The 21,160-nt window shown below is 36.1% G+C and overlaps 1 non-coding gene across 1 annotated transcript; it reads right to left on the bottom strand.

Annotated features, from left to right (window-relative positions):
- Positions 1 to 20,466: 20,466 nt before the first annotated feature.
- LOC115229678 lies at positions 20,467 to 20,660 on the bottom strand. The gene has a single exon (XR_003883356.1). It is a non-coding gene; the product is annotated as a U2 spliceosomal RNA (small nuclear RNA).
- Positions 20,661 to 21,160: the final 500 nt, after the last annotated feature.

Below are 21,160 nucleotides of genomic sequence, written 5' to 3'. Positions count from 1 at the left end.
GTGCGGTGTATGTTATTGTTATTATTATAAACACTTTTTTTTAAAATAACCACAAGGATCGTATTGTTTGTATTTGAGAAACAATGCGATAAGTTTACATTGTTTATATTATAACCTCATTGCACAGTATACTCTCGGGTAATTGCATTCAAGAATCTATATATAAAAAAAAACAATATTTGAAACATATATTCGATGTATAATTCAATACAATATCTATTTTATATATCCAGTTTTCTTATAATTATTTTTGATTGTCATTGTTTTCGCTTTGTTGTGTACTTTGTCCGTATATTATCCTAGCGTTGTTTGATTGTGATGCAGTCTGCTGTGGGCCAACGTATTTCACTCCAAATTAAGAAAACATAACTAAAATTGAGAAATTCTTTATTTCTTGTTTCCTCTCTCTTACTCCCTCCCACGCGCATACATTCTTTCTTTTTCTCTCTTTCCATATCTGTCTATCTTTGTATATACCTATATATATATATATATATATATATATATATATATATATATATATATATATATATATATATATGTAATGGTTTTTTATTATAGGGATTGCTTGTAGAAATTTAAATTTGTATGAATACTTTTAGTGTTATGTTGATGAATAAATTTATGTTTTCTTATAATTTGTTCCCATATTTTCATTTGTGTTTCTAATGAAAATAATACACGTAATATATTGTTGACAGAATGAAGATTTAGAAAAGTTTTCATGTCACTAACATGCGGTACATTTTAAACACATTCCATCACTATTTACGTACTATATTAGTGAAAGCCCCATTATACATGCTGTTTGTTACTAATCCTCCATTTTCTTTTGCTTGTCTCTCTGTGAGAACATTATATTCAATACATTTCGAGCTGTGTAGAAAAAGGTATATATAACTTCTAAGGCTGACAACTGATTGCGCCAGAAATGTTCATAAACTATTTAAAAAATGAATTAGTGTCTTATTTTTTTATCCTAATAATTTAAAGTGCAAAGATTGTGTTTGAACCTGTTTCCTTTCTCATTATAGTTTATGAAAACCTTTTGACCATTTCAGGTACTAAATAGTACGATTAAAGTTATAACTACTTTTGCAATAAAAAATTAGATATGGTCGAAATGTAAATTAGTGATTGGGGTCAGTATTTAACAAAGCAGCATTTAATTTATATAGAAGGATCACTTGCTAATTTCATAGTATTAAACGTTTATAAGAATTGAATGGCATTAACTTAATTAGTTATCCTTTGACAGTGAATTAAGACAATTAATTAATCATAATAGATATTCCCACTGCGTTAGATTACAGATTCATACATGATAAGCTTCTTAACATGTAGTATAGGTCAGCATTCCCTCACTGCGTATATGATCCGTTGCAACATAGTACTAAAACTAGTCTACAGTCTCTCTTAAATGTTATCATCTTTAATACATTTCATGGTCATGGTCATGGCTTTACCTATTTTCTTTTTCTCTTTAAATTTCTGTAAACATTTAACTTGCCATCTGTATTGAAAATATCGGGTTAGATCTTACGTGCTGTTTCAATATTTGATTCTTCAAAGGCGGCGAGCTGGCAGTAACGTTAGCACGCCGGGTGAAATGCTTAGCAGTATTTCGTCAGCCGCTACGTTCTGAGTTCAAATTCCACCGAGGTCGACTTTGCCTTTCAGCCTTTTGGAGACGATAAAATTAAGTATCAGATACACACTGGGGTCGATGTAATCGACTTAATCCGTTTGTCTTTCCTTGTTTGTTCTCTCTGTGTGCGTAGTAAAGAAATAGGTATTTCGTCTGCCGCTACTTTCTGAGTTCAAATTCCGCCGAGGTCGACATTGCCTTTCATCATTTCGGGGTCGATTAAATAAGTACCAGTTACGCACTGGGGTCGATATAATCGACTTAATCCATTTGTCTGTCCTTGTTTGTCCTCTCTGTGTTTAGCTCCTTGTGGGTAGAAAAGAAATAGGTATTTTGTCTGCCGCTATGTTGTGAGTTCAAATTCCGCTAGATCGACTATACCTTTCATCCTTTCGGGGTTGATAAATTAAGTACCAGTCCCGTACTGGCGTCGATATAAACGACTGCTCTCCTCCCTCAAAATTTTGAACCTTGTGCCTAGAGTAGAAAAGAATCGTTATCATGCCGGGCTAATTGCCAGCGGTATTTCGTCTGACACTACGTTCCGAGTTCAAATTCCAGCGAGGTCGTCTTTGCATCTCAGCATTTCGGGGTCAATAAATTAAGTACAAGTTACATACTGGGGTCAATCTAATCGATTGGCCTCCTCCCCAAAAATATTGGGCCTTGTGCCTAGAGCAGAAAATAATATTTTAAACCCAGCGAACGGGAAGAAGAGTTAGCACGTTAGTCGAAATGCTTAGCAGTATTTCATCTGTAGCTACGTTCTGAGTTCCGATTCCGCAGAGGTCGACTTTGTATTTCATCATTTCGGGGTCGATAAATTAAGTACTAGCTGTCTACTGGGCTCGATCTAACCGATTGGCCCCTGTCACCAAATATTCCGGGCTTTCTGCCGAGAATAGAAAAGAACATCTGATCGTTTATTCAGCTTCTATTTATTCTCAATGTTCAGCTGTTAGTAAATCTTTATTGTTATGTATTTCTGAGGCTTTCAGAGTTTTTTTTTATCAGATTGGGTGGTATTAAACACAATGTTCCGATGGCAATAGGGACAACCTTTATGTTTGACTCCTGTAGCTGCCACAAGATACTGATCTCAATTCTCAGGACTCCAAATTTTTCAACCTTTTCTCATTCTTTCATAATGATAGGCGCAGGTGTGGCTGTGTGGTAAGTAGCTTGCTTACGAACTACATGGTTTCGGTTCAGTCCCACTGCGTGGTACCTTGGGCAAGTGTCTTCTACTATAGCTTCGGGCCGACCAATGCCTTGTGAGTGGATTTGGTAGATGGAAACTGAAAGAAACCCGTCGTATATATGTATATATATATATGTTTGTGCGTTTGTTTGTGTGTCTGTGTTTGTCGCCCGACATCGTTTGACAACCGATGCTGGTGTGTTTATGTTCCCGTCATTTAGCGGTTCGGCAAAAGAGACCGATAGAATAAGTACTGGGCTTACAAAGAATAAGTCCCGGGGTCGAGTTGCTCGATATAAGGCGGTGCTCCAGCATGACCGCAGTCAAATGACTGAAACAAGTAAAAGAGTAAAAGAGTAAAAGAGTAATATGTTGATCTCCTGGTACTACTCTGTCAATTATTAAGCACTCTTGTTTGTCCCTCCCAAATGTTACTTTATCTGGACTTCAGTGTTCTAACATATTGCCTGTCTGGAAATCAAACTCCCAGAGGATTCTTGCCTATTTATTGCTATTATTATTGTTGTTTTTGTTGTTTGTTGTTGTTTTTGTTGTTGCTGCTATCATCATCATCATCATCATCATAATCATCCATAATATCACTTGTTGTGTTGACGGTGGTCTTAGAATTTTATAATCTAATTCTTCAACATCATAATACTATTTAATGAAATTTAAATTTTCATACGTTTTTGTTTCCACCAAATTATATTAAATGTAAATATCATTATATGACACGAAATTCATGCTGATATTCCTTTCGTATGTTTTCTTATATGTAATTATATGTATTTTGTATTGTTTGTTTTTCTTTTGTCCTTTTTTATCATTGTAGCCAATTGCTAATTATTTAATTAATGCTACTGGAAATATGCGTTTCGTTCTTTCATAAAAGAAAGAAATGAAGTTTATATTTATGCCTATGGTGGCAAAGAAATTACCATTTCTCATTGTAAGCACATAATTACTCATAGAAACCGAAATGCGAAAGACATACATTGTCTTTTGTTGAAAATATAACTAAAATATTTGACGCCATACTGCAAACAAAAGGAGATACGAAAACATACAAATATATACATCTCTATTCACCTCTAAGAATATTAAATTATGGAACGAAAGCAAAAAGCTACGATGTTTATATTATCCTGATGTTATTCAACAACACTGATAAAGCTTCATAAAATATTAATTAATACGCTGCATTCCATTTTCTGTTTTGTATCAGTAAAAATATATCTACAGACATCCTGGATCTCGCTGTCCCAGCGAATTAGGGATAGCAGCTGCCACACTCAATCCTGTATTCTCGTAAAGATGTCAGTAATATACACTTCTGATCTATCTGTATTTCTATCAAGTCCTATATGCAATTTATATATACTCTTTTACTCTTTACTCTTTTACTTGTTTCGGTCATTTGACTGCGGCCATCCTGGAGCACCGCCTTTAGTCGAGCAAATCGACCCCAGCACTTATTCTTTGTAAGCCCAGTACTTATTCTATCGGTCTCTTTTTTGCCGAACCACTGGGTGACGGGGACGTAAACACACCAGCATCGGTTGTCAAGCAATGCTAGGGGGACAAACACACACACACACACACATATATATATATATATATATATATATATATATACATATATACGACAGGCTTCTTTCAGTTTCCATCTACCAAATCCACTCACAAGGCATTGGTCGGCCCGGGGCTATAGCAGAAGACACTTGCCCAAGATGCCACGCAGTGGGACTGAACCCGGAACAATGTGGTTGGTTAGCAAGCTACTTACCACACAGCCACTCCTGCTATATAAATAACAAATATAGGATAAATTTTTTTTCGGGAAAAATATTATATCAATGGCCAGCATATCAAAAAATACCTTTAAAGGTTAAATTTATAAATAATTTACAAGATAAGGGCAAAAGAAAAATTCTAATGCCAAATATGCTGAAAAAAAGACAAAACTTTTCAATAACCATTATAATTTATGCGTCTCGAAACAAACCGATAGAAATTTCTAAAAAATTCCAATCACACGTTCTCGAGATGAGCCGAAGATTTTTCTATTTTGGATATATTTGGGGTACTTAGGTCTGCTCAGGACTTGGTGTTTGCTTTTTCGACGGGTATGAGTAAGTATTTCACTTATATCTTGCGTATTTGCCGCTGAAGAGGAGAAAATTTCTTATTAATTAACCCCGAAATTGGACCAGTACGGTAATAACGAATTTTTTAGAAATTTCTGTGTGAGTGTAATAAATATATGATATTGTATGTGTACGAAAATGTGTATAAATTGTTGTGTGTGTTTCAATTTATGTAGCTGAAATACAATGTTGTTTAGGTTACAGATACCTAATGCTTCGAAAATTACACACTGAAAACTTAATCTCATGCCAATAATAGCAGTATCTAACATTCGCCATTAAACCAAATGCGGCTGTTGCTATCATGGCCGTCAGCCATTAGCTTGCAAAATATGAAAAGAACAAACAAATGTAAGAATAATCGTATGGAATCTGCTTCACACGACTACGTTGATGTCTCTACGTTGATGTTTTACGAATACATATACGTGCTCCTACGTGTGTATGGACTCCATTACACACAGAAAACGTTTGGCATACGTACATGCATACATACAGTCAAGAGGTGAGAGCTAGATATCCCCCGATAGAAAACGTATTGTAGCGCTTAATTTAAACTCCAAAGTTTTCGTCCAGGGCAAGGGCCACACTGTCTAGAGTAGCTTCAAAATAAATCCAAAGTGAGCTGATTAGGAGTTAGTAATAGAGATATTCAATGTTACGCAGACAATACAAAGAAAACAAGAATGGGTCATTCGGAGTTTTTTCTCTTCAGTCGAGTTCCAGATTATCTTTGCAGTTTCGGCTGGTTATACTCGATATTGCTCCAATCTGGCCAGCCCCGTAAAAAACTAAGCTAAGAGCATTAGATTCCTTGGAAGAAAGGAGCGAATGTATACGAAAAACAAGGACGGAAAAGAACGGAGAAATGCTACACAAATACAAATGCAAATAACAGGACATAACAACAGGTGTCTTTCGACTAAGGACAACTAAATTAAGCTGACGTGTGTGGAAGTAAATGATTACGGCAAGGACATAACGTTTGGCAGACACGTGGAGGAATATAAATGTTGTATGGATGGTATTCGAAATAAGAAAGAAAGGTCAGGCTCGGCTGAAAATCGGTCACGTGGGGAGAGAAGAAAGAGAGATGGAGGCAGAGGGATAGAAGAATAAAGGAGCGCTAAAAAAAAATGAAAGGGACAGAGAAAGGAAAGATGAGGGAAAGTGAGCATGAAGAGAAGTCCAGGAAATGTGGGAGAAAGGGAATGAAAGAACGAAGAGTGGAATGAACGAGGTAAGTATGAAAGTGTTGATAGAAAGAAGGAAAGAATGAAAGAAAACAAAGAATAATAGAGTCGTACAAAATTTATATATATATATATATTATTACATATAAGAGACCAAAGTACACGTACGGTGCTAAATATTTATTTATAAAAATCCCAAAATGGGTCAAAAGCGCAAAATACCCAGACAGTTAGGTGATACAAAATAGGGACAACATATCCAGACGGACGATACAAAGAAAACGAGGACGGGTAATACGGAGTTTTCTTTCCCCAGTCGAGTTCCAGACTATATTAGCAATTTCGGCTGGATATACTCGATATTGCTCCAATCTGGCCAGCTCCAAGGAAAAACTACGCTAAGAGCATTAGATACCTTGGAAAAAAGCATCGAATGTATACGAAAAACAGGGACGGTAAAAAAACGGAGAAATCTTACACAAATACAAATGCAAATATCAGGGCATAACTATAATATGCATATATATATATATATATATGTATATATATATATATATATATAATATATATATATATATATATATATATTATATATATATATGTATTCATATGTCAATGCATAAAATGTTATTTATTCGTATAAATGCACAGATGAAAAAGCATGTGTATATATTCTTGTATTCATAAATGCATTTTATCGCACATGTGTGCATATACGTGTATTTGAAAATTCCATATTTTTGTGTCAGTCACAGTTTTGAAAGTAATTTACCATAGACCGCTTTCGTCGATTTTCCTTGGTGATCAAAATTCTGTTTTGGCGATGATGTTGAACCTTAAGAAATTATAAAAAGAGTTTTAATGGCGAAAAGAAATGTACTTATATGAATATGGTATGGACATTTTCCGTAACATCATTCCTATATTTCCCGAAAGTTACTAATTAATATAGCATTTATAATTAGGAGATTATCTAAATATTTAGTTTGTCGGTAAATTAGTATATGTACAAAATACAATATGTATATAATATATATATATATATATATACGTTCTCAATAATAAATCTGACATGAGCAGAGTAAATAAGTAAATGTGATATTTCTTACGGCGCATTTATATTCTGACTGAGCCGTTAGCTGCGAATGAATTCAGCTTATAACTTCGTTGTAGTCATATCTATTGATTTTTGATGTTTAATCACATCGAAACATGATTTTACTGGAGGGAAACAGACATAATTATCGACGTTTTCATTGGTCTTCTTCCGTCGTAAATTTTCAACCTAACACCAAGCATTAAATCTTACGTATTTCAGGAACTATTTTTCGCTACAGACAGAGATTGCATTCGCAAAGGGGAACACTTAAATAAATATACGATATACTACAATACTTTATTTACAGAGTAAATCTAAAGCAAATAAAAAAAAACAAAAAAAATAACTGTTAGTTGTATCATATAATCCATTTCCCGAAATATCATAGCACAGTATCCAAAATGTGTCCTTTTATCCAAATTTCTTATATCTCATATAATTCTTCAACTGTATATACATAACTTTTTATGTCATAATGTTGTCAGTGTCACTCATAAATTATATATACAATCCATGACATCAAATATTTAAAGATAGGTAGGAATATTGTATAGTGAGAAACAGAAGTATTAATATAATTATACCAGAATCTCTAGGTTTAAATGCTAAGTAAACGCTGTGATTCGGCATGGAATTGTCTTTGTGTATTTGAATATATTGTGAAAATTGTAGCATGTGTGCATATATCTAAGTGCATATGTGAGTGCGTGTGTATGCTTGTGTGTCTGTTTGTCGGGTGTCTGTCTGTGTGTATGTATGCGTGTGTGTGTGTATATCTCTCTCTATATAAAGCTGAAGTTGTCTGTGTTGTATGGCAGGTTTGGTAGCCTTCAACTAACACTATCTCCTCCGAGACCCTGCTGTACAAGTTAACCAAAATTGAGATTATGATAGAAGAAGCCTTACCCTTCCTTCCGTAGCAGAAGAAATTCAAATCGGACCACGTTAAAATCAAAAATTATTTACATCAAAAAGGTGCTTTTTTCTATGAAAATCCCTATTTTTTACAATTTTTGTTGACTGTGGTGTCGCTATTTTTCGGTGTATTTCAACCAGAAAAATGTTCACTGAAAGAGAATAACAAGCTACATAACGCAAGATTTTTACTTCTCCAAAATTCCAATTCTAAAGAGTCGAAACAAACACGATCAACACCGGGCGATACTGCTAGTATACGTTTAAGCTCATGTCTTCTTTTTATGTGTGCATATATATTTACATAAATGCACACATGCATACACACTCGCATAACACACACACACACACACACACACAACCTTTCCATAACTATCTATGTATATTGCAGTATTGCATATATATATTTAAAAGGTTTTGATACTTCCCTCACGCACGACGTCTGGAAGTTGAACAAATAGAAATGTTATATATCCTTCAATATTAACTTATACCCCAATTACTGGATAGACAGACGTATGGGGATAAGTATGTTGTATCACACAATACATTATTAGTTTGTTACTATTCTATTAAATTTAAATTTAATGTTTGCGTTTCGCTTTTGTTGAAACACAATGGAATCTACTGTTATAATTTCTAGTGGTATAATTATTGGTTTTGTTATTGGATATGTGCTAGTGGATGACACAATGTTTTAAAATAAATTCGACAGAAAATTAGCTTATTCAGTAAATATTGATATGCGTCTGGATCAAGAATCTGTTATAATAATTGTATAATTACATTATAATTACCCACATCAAATAGTCACACATACAGGCAAATGATTACTACATCTTTCTTTTTAAATCACCTGCTGAAGAATACACGCAAATTTGCATGCATAGATATAGGTTTGTATGTATCTATGTATACGTGAATGTATATATATATATATATATATATATATATATATATATATATATATGTGGTGTGTGTGTGTGTGTGTGTGTGTGTGTGTGTATATATATATATATTTATGATATATATATCCTATATATATATATATATATATATATATATATATATACATACATATATATATAGATACATATATATTGTGGCGCTCCGTCGTTTACGACGACGAAGGTTCCAGTTGATCCGATCATCGGAAAAGCCTGCTCGTGAAATTTCACTGCAAGTAGCTGACATTGTCGGGGACATTCAGCGTGACCCAAAGTTTGAGTAGACTGGTCCTTTCAAATACAGGTGCAACAGAGGCACGAAGAAAGAGTGAGAGAAAGTTGTAGAGTAACAGTACAACACAGGGCTCACCACTACCCTCTTTGAAGGCAATGAAAGTGTAGTCATGGGAAACGAAATGAATAAAATGATATTTTAAAATTCCGGTTTCTTTTCGGTACCCCCACGTATATATATACCTGTACACTATATATATTTTTTTATGTGATCTAACGTGTAAAAATGTAGTCCAAAAGACTATATATTAGTCATAAGATACAGTGTACATTTTAATTAATTCCCATTCCCTTTGATATGATTAAATATTGTAAGTTTTAGGATAATTTTCGGTTTTTAAAAGTTGGCATTTTTTTTATTGCTGGCGAAGGGCTGCGGCTGGGAAGTAGATTTTGAAAAAGTTAGAATGTATAAACAAGGAGCACGTCATTTGATTGCCCGGTGCTTATACGTTTAACCCTAGGTGTTCCTACTGAAGACGATTTCACCTAGGCGAGGGTATATGTTATTCATTTACTTGCTAAACTAAAATCAGAAACCAATTGGTCCAGGAAACTAGATGGTAAAATGTTTTTTTTTTTCATTGCGTTCCTGTCGAATTTTATCCCTAATTTTGTGGTTATAGAACCTAGCTGCTCTTTCTAGCGTGTTGAATCCCATGAGTGGATTCCTCATGTGTTTAAATGTACACTGTATCTTATGTTTTCTTGTGTGTATATATACCGTTCAAATTTAACGAAAACAAAATACGAATATTGTTGAGATGACAACATGCAGTTGTACTAGTTTGAAACACAGGAAGAAGTGAAAAGGTTTTTTTTTATGTTTCAAGCCTACGCTCTTCGAGGGAAAGGTTTCAGACGTCAAAAAAGTACGTGAACCACACCCCCAAAATATTACTGAGTGAGAAACGATGTGTAGGAATTAACGGTTCGACATGATTACTGATGTGTGTGTGTGGGGGGGAGGGTAAGAAGCAGTCTTTCTCATCGCATGTGTATATCTATGTGTGTGACTGTGTGCGTGTGTGTGTGTGTGTGTGTATGACATCACCGCTTGACAACCGGAGTGGTTGTGTTTATGTACTCGTAAACTATAGGTTCGCCAAAAGAGACCAATAGAACAAGAGCTAGACTTTCAAAAGACAAAATATTGTTTGATTTGTTTGTCTAAAACATTTAAGGCAGTGCTCCAGCATGGCCACAGTGAAATGACTGAAATAAATAAATGAATAAAAGAACTTATGTCAGCATCATGACGAGCAAAAATATTTGTTCGTCATGATGCTGACATAAGTTCCTTGTCTTTCCTGATGAGAAGGCGGCATAATGCACCCCTTATTCCTTCGGAATTAGGAATATGCAGTCTTCGAAACATATGTCGAGAATAAAGGAATTTTGTTAAATCGTCGTTCGACTCCATTCTTTCATTTATTTATAGTAAAAAAAAAACAGACAAATTTCCACACGATAGCACGTGATCTCTGCCCTTAGCATGTAGATTCAACCGTGTTTTCTTACGGGAATTTGCTACCCAGGTATCGGTTAACCGAATTATCCATACTAGGATAATTCATTCAACTACTTATATATATATATATATATATATATTCAATTTCCTTAATGGAAGCGCAAATAAAGATTCTATTTCAGCGTGCCAAGTACCGTCTACTGATGGTGAATAGGGAGTCAGTTTTTCAGTGTTGCTTCAGGGTTATACCGATATGATGTAGGGTAAATATAATAGTAACAATAGTACTAGGAAGGGATTTATAAATAATTACTACATTGCTACGCGTTGCCACAGATCCTGTGACTTGAACATCACAGCCCTTATCCTTGGCATGAGAACAGTAAAGCCCACAGTACCCATGGGCATCCGTTTGATGATCATTTTATCAGGCGATACTTCATGTCTAAATGAATCACAGAGGGATGTTTATTTCTTCTTGCGACTATGAAGCTCCGTCGAGCCGGCAAGAAAGGATATACATCCTTCTGTGGTCCACCCACTAATGCAGTATCGCCTGATGAAAGAAATAATCTTGATCATCAACGGGATACCCATGGGCACTACGGACTATAATGTACTCATCCCAAAGATACTGGCTCTGATGTTAAAATCACGTAATCAGTAGAAACCTTCGTATTAACTGTTTATAAATTCCAGCGTAGAGCCTTATTTGTGTGTGTGTACGTATATATATATATATATATATTATATATATATATATATATATATATATATATATATATATATATATATATATATATATATATATATACAGATCCGCAGGGAATGAGAGACAGACACAGAGAGAGTGAAAAGATTAAATAATATATAATATATCTTCATACGACATTCTTTATATTATTATACGTATTTCCTTGCTCTACCAGACATTATGTAATAAAGTCATTCGTATATCATCTCGGTCATTATCGAACAATAACAGTCTGAGTTCTTCCGTTTACTCAATGCAAAATTAGACCTATTTCTGCTTTCATGTATTTGGAATTCTGGTTTTACTCCAATTTTCTCATCTCTTTATGTAGTCGACTTTGTTATCTTTCGTATCTCTTTTTGTACATTTTATTCATCTCATTCATTTATAAATCCATTCATTAAAGCAATTTGCTGTCTGTCGCAATATTTTCAGTCATTTTTCATCTGCCGATTATAAATGAGGTTATCCATAGAAACACACTGACTGACTGACCTCCTATGTCATTTATATCCGATTCCAGTCTGTTTTAATAAGATAGTTGCATGTATTAACATCTTCTAGAAGAAGAAATGGAGATAGAAGCATTTCACTTCCAACTCCGCAGTGCTCTCGAAATAGTTATGGAATTAAAAACCTTGATATAGCCATGTTCTAAGTGCAACATTCTATCCAAACACAAGTGTTAAGAAATTATATTATCAAAGAGCAGCAAAAATTCCTGTATTCTCAAAGCCATCAAAATCGAAGTAAATATTGATAAGAAAGAATACACAAAAAAAAAACGCAATCACTGTACACAACACAAACAACAAAAATGTAATTCCATAGAGAGAATAAATTAGATGTATATCTTTCACACGAGCAAAAGAGAAAAAAGAAGATGCTTCAAAACCAAAAATAAGAAATAGTAGAATACTAACAAAGAAAAACTAAACTATAACTATGCAAATATAAATACCAATGAAAAGTGAATACCAAGATTTAAGACTAAGCGATTTTACTCAATGGTAAATATAAAGAAAGCATCAAAGACAGCAAATAATATTAATTATATTCATTAGATTTCCATACAGGGCAAAATTCCACCCTTAAATTTAAACGGCAATGATTAATTAGAAAGAAAAGTATTTAAAAGTGCAGCACTCACAACAGAAGCATTCTGAAAGCCGACATGCATTTGTGTTTCGCAAGCTTAAACTTATGTAAACGCCAGTAGCCTTAGAATTATCCTTTTGTACTCTTGGAACAAGGCCCATTATTTTGGGGGAGGGGATCTAGTCGATTAGATTGAACCAAGTATGCAATTGGTACTTAATTTATCGACCCCTAAAGGATGAAAGGCAAAGTCTATCTCGGCGGAATTTGAACTCAGAACGTAGCGTCAGACGAAATACCTCTTTCTTTACTACCCACAAGGGGATAAACACAGAGGGGACAAACAAGGACAGGCAAACGGATTAAGTCGATTATATCGACCCCAGTGCGTAGCTGGTACTTAATTTATCGACCCCTAAAGGATGAAAGGCAAAGTCGACCTCGGCGGAATTTGAACTCAGAACGTAACGGCAGACGAAATTCGGCTACGCATTTCGTCTGGCGTGCTAACCATTCTGCCAGCTCGCCGCCAAGGCTTTCTAGGTTGTATTAAAGCATGGTAAAAAAAACATGCTGTTTACAAACTAGCAATTTTGAAGAGTAGTTGGGATACAAATGAAAGTTTGAGTTGATACAAAGGTTTTGATGTTGGCAAGAGAGAAGTATGAAGATCTGTTTTCGGCCTTATATCTATTGCGTGAAGAATTTTGTTGCCGTGACAAATTGTTCCAGAAAATATCACGCGTCTAGATTTGTCGGAATAACTCCCTTGTTATTGGCAAAAGAAATAGTACTTCCATATCCACAAGACCAAAGTTCACACAAGCAAGTGACATTTATAGATTTATGTCCATCTCTTAATACATTACATGGAAGTATGTCTAATTTTGTTGCCAACAGCCATTAAGAAATCCAGGCTGAAAACTAAATACATCCAATGTCTATATGACCGATTACGATAGATTTGTGGCTGCATATGTAATTGCATTGTTGTTTACACAAAATCAGGACATGTTGCAATCATTTCTTGCTAGATTTTATGAACTTATAAAACGATAAACGTCTCCCTTTTCAAGCCTAGCCAGGCTCATGGGTCCGGTTTCACGGTTTCTGTGGCGTATGTGTTTCCCCCAGCTGGACGGGACGCCAGTCCATTGCAGCGTTACTCAAGAAACAGGACGAGAGAGTGAGAGAAAGTTGTGGCGAGTACAACAGGGGTCACCACCACCCCCTGCCAGAGCCTCGTGGAGCTTTTAGGTGTTTTCGCTTAATAAACACGCACAACGCTCGGTCTGGGAATCGAAACCGCGATTCTCCGACCGCGAGTCCGCTGCCCTAACCACTGGGCCATTGCGCCTCCATTTATGAACTTATGGTAATTGTTTTTTTATAGCTACTCTTACGCGTTCTTTAGTCTCAGGCATGTACATATAGTAGTTGCTTCCCACTCATATTTTCTGTATTCGGTTGTTCTTAATTACATTTAGTGAATTGGATTCGATGGGATTTTTATATATCGCGTTCTTGTCTAAATCTCATAACCATTTGCTGGAATGATATAGTGAATATTATTACAAACTAGCAGCATAGCCCGGCGTTGCCCGGATATGTAAGAGCCCCTAGTAGGTAACGACTAATCCCAATCTAGTCCTTTCCCTCTAGGGAACGAAGGCGCATGTGTAGGTTGCAGTGTCTTCTCTTCACTCGAATACTTCTGTGTAGACGATGTTCCTAGCTGTCCCTTTGGGCGATAAAAAGCTCGAGTTGTGTCCCCTAGTCAGAAAATGTGTTGCATATAAAAAGCTTAGATTCTCGACCCATGTCGAATTTATCGATTTTTTTCAGAACTGGGGGAACTTTTCAAAATTTTCGCTGCGTTAGTTTTGAATTATGACATTGGCTATGTGTGTCTCAAGTTTCATCAGAATTGGTTGAAAGCCTTGGTCCGGTTGAGGCTACAACCTGACAGACACACAGACACACAGACAGACAAACTGCCGTTTATATAGAGAGAGATGTTATGAACCGATTGATAGTCTTCTTAGAATTTGTAATGTAATGAGAAGTTTTTAAGACGATTTTGATTGCCTCGAGAAAGTTATTCCTCTTTCATTTTTGTTTGCTTAACATTCACGCACACATGTCGGTAAAATGTTCGAGTAACGACCGCACGATTTTCACCAAGAAAAACAAAAACTCGGATATTTTGCGTGGAATCAATTACCCTGACCTCGTAATATGCTGCAAATCCATACGAGGTCAGGGTACTACATTCCACGCAAAAAATCCGAGTTTTTGTTTCTTAGTGAACATCGTGCGGGTGTTACTCTGAAAATTTACCCATATGTCCTAGAGATCAAAATCCTCTAATCCTTTTTGGTAAGGATTCTTTGGAATGTACAGTAAGGTACTTACTCGAGAGATTACTTTATTCTTTTATTACCTGCTGCCATTTTCTGAGACTAGACGAAAGCATAATTTCATTTGATGAGTAACCAACCCGGAAGTATTAAAGATCTATTCACGAGCTATCATTTCAAAGTCATCCACAAAATCCAGTTAGATGTATCCCTCTACCGATGTAGAATCCTTGTATGTGATTTATACACCCTGCAACATGTATAAGTTGAAATTATAATTAAAATACTACCCCTTGTAGTATTCTAGTATACATTACTGGGATAACAACGAGAACAGTTTTGCTGATTTGGGCTACAATACATATAGGTTGCATTCGCAAAAGAAGGAACAGTAATAAACATACAATGCCCTACGATATCATAAGTACGCAGCAGAATTTAAAGGACGTGTATTTGTTTCTTTGTTGTGCATTTGACGTTTTCTATGACGTCACCAATTGGATGTCACTTCAATTAAAGCCTGTCATGTGAAAACCCTTTCCTGTGATACTCAATCCGTGACCTCCAAATGTCAAGTGCTTTCGTTCACTGTCGCAACACCCGGTCCTATTTTTTAACAAGGAGTCGAGCAATATTTCCGTAGAAATAAATAAAACACTTCGTCTTTTGTTTTTACTTGAAAAAAGAATGTATATTGCTAAAACCCGTACATTAGTTGGACAGACTTTCAGAGAGTAGTTTAAATGCGAATGCGTGATAAACCCTGAAACAGCAACAAAGTGCCTCATACTTATCTTACTAATACCCTTTTACACTTTTACTCTTTTACTTGTTTCAGTCATTTGATTACAGCCATGCTGGAGCACCGCCTTTAGTCGAGCAAATCGACCCAAGGACTTATTCTTTGTAAGCCTAGTACTTCTTCTATCGGTCTCTTTTGCCGAAGGGTTAAGTTACGAAGGCGTAAACACACCAGCGACAAGCGATGCTGGGAGAGGGAAGCACAGACACACACACACATGTATGTATATATATACATATATACGACAGGCTTCTTTCAGTTTCCGTCTACCAAATCCACTCACAAGGTTTGGTCGGCTCGAAGCTATAGCAGAAGACACTTGCCCAAGGTGCCACGCAGTGGTACCGAACCCGGAACCATATGGTTGGTAAGTAAGCTACTTACCACACACCAAATCCATTATCTTTCGTCCACAATGTGCCATCTTGACAGTTTCAGATGCTCCTAAATTGACACACGAAAAAAGGAATCCAATTTTAAAGTTATTAATTTTAAGACTTCAATTTGTGCTGTTGTTTATAACAAGTGTCTAATTAAATGTTCCAAAATATGGGAACGTGGCATTTTTCAATTACTACTGTGGGCACACAGTCTTCTAAATTAGATATATGTTCGTTATAGTTAGTTTCATTCTCAGCGAAGTGTCTTTCGAAACGTTTCGAAGCATAATTGAATAGTGAGGTGTTACAGCTTATTCTTCTACTCAATGTTAATATGCCGTTTCCTTTCGTACAAATATTGATGAACCGTTCTTATATGGTTGGAAGCACACGACGAGGGTCCCGGTTGATCCGAATCAACGGAACAGCCTGCTCGTGAAATTAACGTGTAAGTGGCTGAGCACTCCACATACACGTGTACACTTAACGTAGTTCTCGGGGATATTCAGCGTGACACAGAGAGTGACAAGCCGGCCCTTTGAAATACAGGTACAACAGAAACAGGAAGAAAGAGTGAGAGAAAGTTGTGGTGAAAGAGTACAGCAGGGATCACCACCATCCCCTGCCGGAGCCTCGTGGATCTTTAGGTGTTTTCGCTCGATAAACACTCACAACGCCCGGTCTGGGAATCGAAACCGCGATCCTATGACCGCGAGTCCGCTGCCCTAATCACTGGGCCATTGCGCCTCCACGATGAACCGTTCTTATAACTGAATGTACGGATAGTGTTTCTTTTACGAAGCTCAGTGAATTCTCTTGTTTGTGTTATATATGTCAACTTTACAACTGCAGCCATTTAATGTGTTTGTATAGGCGCAGGAGTGGCTGTGTGGTAAGTAGCTTGCTTACCAACTACATGGTTCCGGGTTCATTCCCACTTCAAGGCACCTTGGGCAAGTGTCTTCTACTATAGGCTCAGGCCAACCAAAGCCTTGTGAGTGGATTTGGTAGACGGAAACTGAAAGAAGCCCGTCGTATATAAGTATATATATATAGATGTGTGAGGTGTGTGTATGTTTTCGCGTCTGTGTTTGTCCGCCCAGCATAGCTTGACAACTGATGCTGGTGTCTTCACGTCGCTGTAACATAGCAGTTCGGCAAGGGGGGGGCGGCGATAGAATAAGTACCAGGCTTACAAAGAATAAGTCCTGTGATCGATATCTTCGACTACAGGCGGTGCTCCAAATGGCCAGAGTCAAATAACTTAAACAAGTAAAAGAGTATGAAACAGTATGTGTATTTTAATTAACATTTTGTATTTTTGCTTATTTTTTTAGCACCTATCATACGATGTTCAAGCATAATTTTGTATGATATATACTCTTTTACTCTCTCTTTTACTCATTTACTTGTTTCAGTCATTTGACTGCGGCCATGCTGGAGCACCGCCTTTAGTCGAGCAATTCGACCCCGGGATTTATTCTTTGTAAGCCCAGTACTTATTCTATCGGTCTCTTTTGCCGAACCGCTAAGTGACGGGGACGTAAACACACCAGTATCGGTTGTCAAGCGATGTTAGGTGGACAAACACACACACATACATATATATACATATATACGACAGGCTTCTTTCAGTTTCCGTCTACCAAATCCATTCACAAGGCTTTTGTCGGCCCGAGGCTATGGTAGAAGACACTTGCCCAAGGTGCCCCTCAGTGAAAATGAACCCGGAACCATGTGGTTGCTAAGCAAGCTTCTTACCATACAGCCACTTCTGCGCCTCTTTTTTCCTATCTTTTTAACTAATAGATAGCGTAAAATTGTTATGGGTGTTGATGACAACACCAATCACCATCATTAATATTGATGACGATCCTATCGTAGTCCAATATAAAACTATTACTTTGCATTTTACAATTGCCATATTTTAAAAGACCCGTTTTAAAAATTCGTCAATGTCTTTTCATGTTATGTATTTCGCTGTACTCCAGCTGGTTGTATACTTCATTATATTTCAGGATCCGCAGTCTTTTCTTTTATACAACATTATGAATTGTATAGAGTGGAAGCAATTACAACTGCATTGACGTATGGCAACCATTTTAACTAATTACTTTAATCAAATAATGTCTGGTCAACATGCCACGAGATATCGTACAACATTTCTCATTTATAATAACCAATATGAAGATTTTTTAAATGTATATAGACAGTGTATACGATAATATCATATATTTTATTAATTATTCCTTGCAAAAATATATACTATGTTATTTAGATGCTTCATATCTGAAATTAAAATATATATTAATTTTATATTAATTATTTTCTACGGTTTTAATTTGAGTATATTTAATATATTTTCTAAGGTACTTATTTTTGTCTTCTGCAATTTTCTTTTGGGGGGGGGGATGTTCTACATATATGAAGAATTTTCCTTCGTCTAGCTGTCTTTCTTTCTACAAAACGGAAAGTTGCATTATGGAACAGTCATTTTAACGCGATTTTTATATTTATTTATTTAACAATCGCTAAGATACGACTGCAACAGCGGATATTTCTGAACTAGAGTTTGTGTGTCCCACAAGAGAAGTCGATGCTAGATGTGTTGAAACAATTGTTGTGATTAATAATATATTCTCGTATATTCCAACTTGTGTCTCTCAATTATTTATATACGTATATAATATGAGGGAATATTATTCCAAACTTACAGGAAAAATTCAATTTAGAAATACTAAATCAAATTTCACAAAATATATATATATATATATATATATATATATATATATATATATATTGGAAAAAAAATGTTATTCTATTAAATATATACGTTTTATTTATTATTTTGCACTTTACGTAATCATCGTTAGATGTTTTATCTTAATTATAAGTTACAAATTTTTCCGTGACATCTTCATTTGAAACACCGGTTCGTATACGAGTAGGTGTATGTGGGGGCGTGTCTACTTATATACCGATTCACACACTCGCTCACTCGCGCACACACACACACATATGCACACACGTATGCCATTGATTCTATGTTGAAAATTAAGTGTTACGTTTGGAATATTTTTATGAAGAGCTGTATGCATATTAACTTCCGTAGCTTCGTGCCAACTTTTATACGTATACATTTATGTACATAAATTGATGTAAGCTTATATACGTGTACGTATTGTAACACCACTGCTGGAAAATTATTATGAAGAAATGAAATAATAAAAATCTTCCTTACCGACAAATCCAGTAATTTAATTACATAAATAAACACACGTACTTAGATTGAGCTATGTTTAGATACAGCAACCAAAAACAAAATTTCATTCTTTCATCCATCCCAAATATTATGCGTTGCAGCTGCATGGACTTACAGCCATAAATGAACACTGATATTAAATTCAAGCTTTAAAGAAAACATCATCCCGAAATAACTTCGCAAAATAATAGGCGCGGGAGTGGGTGTGAGGTAAGTAGCTTGCTTACCAACCACATGGTTCCAGGTTCAGTCCCACTGCGTGGCACCTTGGGCAAGTGTCGTCTACTATAGCCTCGGGCCGACCAAATCCTTGTGAGTGGATTTGGTAGACAGAAACTGAAAGAAGCCCATCGTATATATGTATATATATATATATATATGTGTGTGTGTGTGTGTGTGTGTGTGTGTGTGTGTGTGTGTGTGTGTTTATGCGTACGTGTTTGTCCCCCTAACATCGCTTGACAACCGATGCTGGTGTGTTTCCGTCCCTGTAACTTAGCGGTTCGGCAAAATAGAACGATAGAATAAGGACTGAGCTTACAAAGAATAAGTACTGTGGTCGATTTACTCGACTAAAGGCGGTGCTCCAGCATGGCCTCAGTCAAATGACTGAAACAATTGAAAGAGTATTTCATAGCCCGCCACTAAAATGGCCAATTCGTTAATTCTTTCAGTTTCCGTCTACCAAATCCAATCACAAGGGGTTTGTCGACAAAAGCCTATAAAAGAAAACCCTTGCCCAAACTTCCACGCAGTGGGACTGAACCTGAAACCATGTGGTTGGGAAGTACGCTTCTTACCAGCGCCTATTCTTTTTTACACTTCTATTTGTTTCAGTCATTTGACTGTGGCCATGCTGGAGCACCGTCTTTTCTCTTAAGATCTCCCGGGTGGGAGATGGGCTGAATACTGGAAGCACTGCAATACCAGGCTAACCCGTGGCAAAGGCGGAGCAAGACCCTAATTCTTCGCCTCGTTCTAAAAATCAATTTAATATCGATGGCCCCAAATAGGGACCGTATCAGATATTAAGCTGATAATAACAGATACTACACTTTCAACTTAGCTAAAAGGCCGAGAAGCCTTTTATAGCAAAATGTGCTTTACTGATTGCCGGACGTCATTCAGCTGCGACTACGAAAGCGGAGATCATGTATACTGTCTTTGTTTCAACACGTTATATATCTGTAAGCAAGCACAACGCCTCAGAATTCGTGCCGCTGTCCGATTGGATGGTCGAAGAATGTGACATTTGGATCTATAATGGTTACCCCAGATTTCGGTTGGAATTCATTCCAGCATATTAAATTGGTACAGAATACATGAGGGACCACGATGCATGACAGGGTTGGCTTTAGGAAGCGAACCAATCACCGTATAATCGCGTTTACAAGCGTGTATACAAACCCGCACACACACATAATCCGTATGTCTGTAATATTATCATAATAATAAGATTAAGAATGTGATAACTTTAGCACTTCAATCAATTTCTGAAAATGTTAATCCTCTTCAGGTTTATGTTCGATTAGTAACAACAACCAAATTTGATATTAGAGTTGGAAATCTAGAAAATATCGATTCTC

The sequence above is a fragment of the Octopus sinensis genome, unplaced genomic scaffold (assembly GCF_006345805.1).
Source record: "Octopus sinensis unplaced genomic scaffold, ASM634580v1 Contig13482, whole genome shotgun sequence".
Lineage (NCBI taxonomy): Eukaryota > Metazoa > Mollusca > Cephalopoda > Octopoda > Octopodidae > Octopus > Octopus sinensis.
This window is presented reverse-complemented; position numbering and strand designations above follow the sequence as displayed.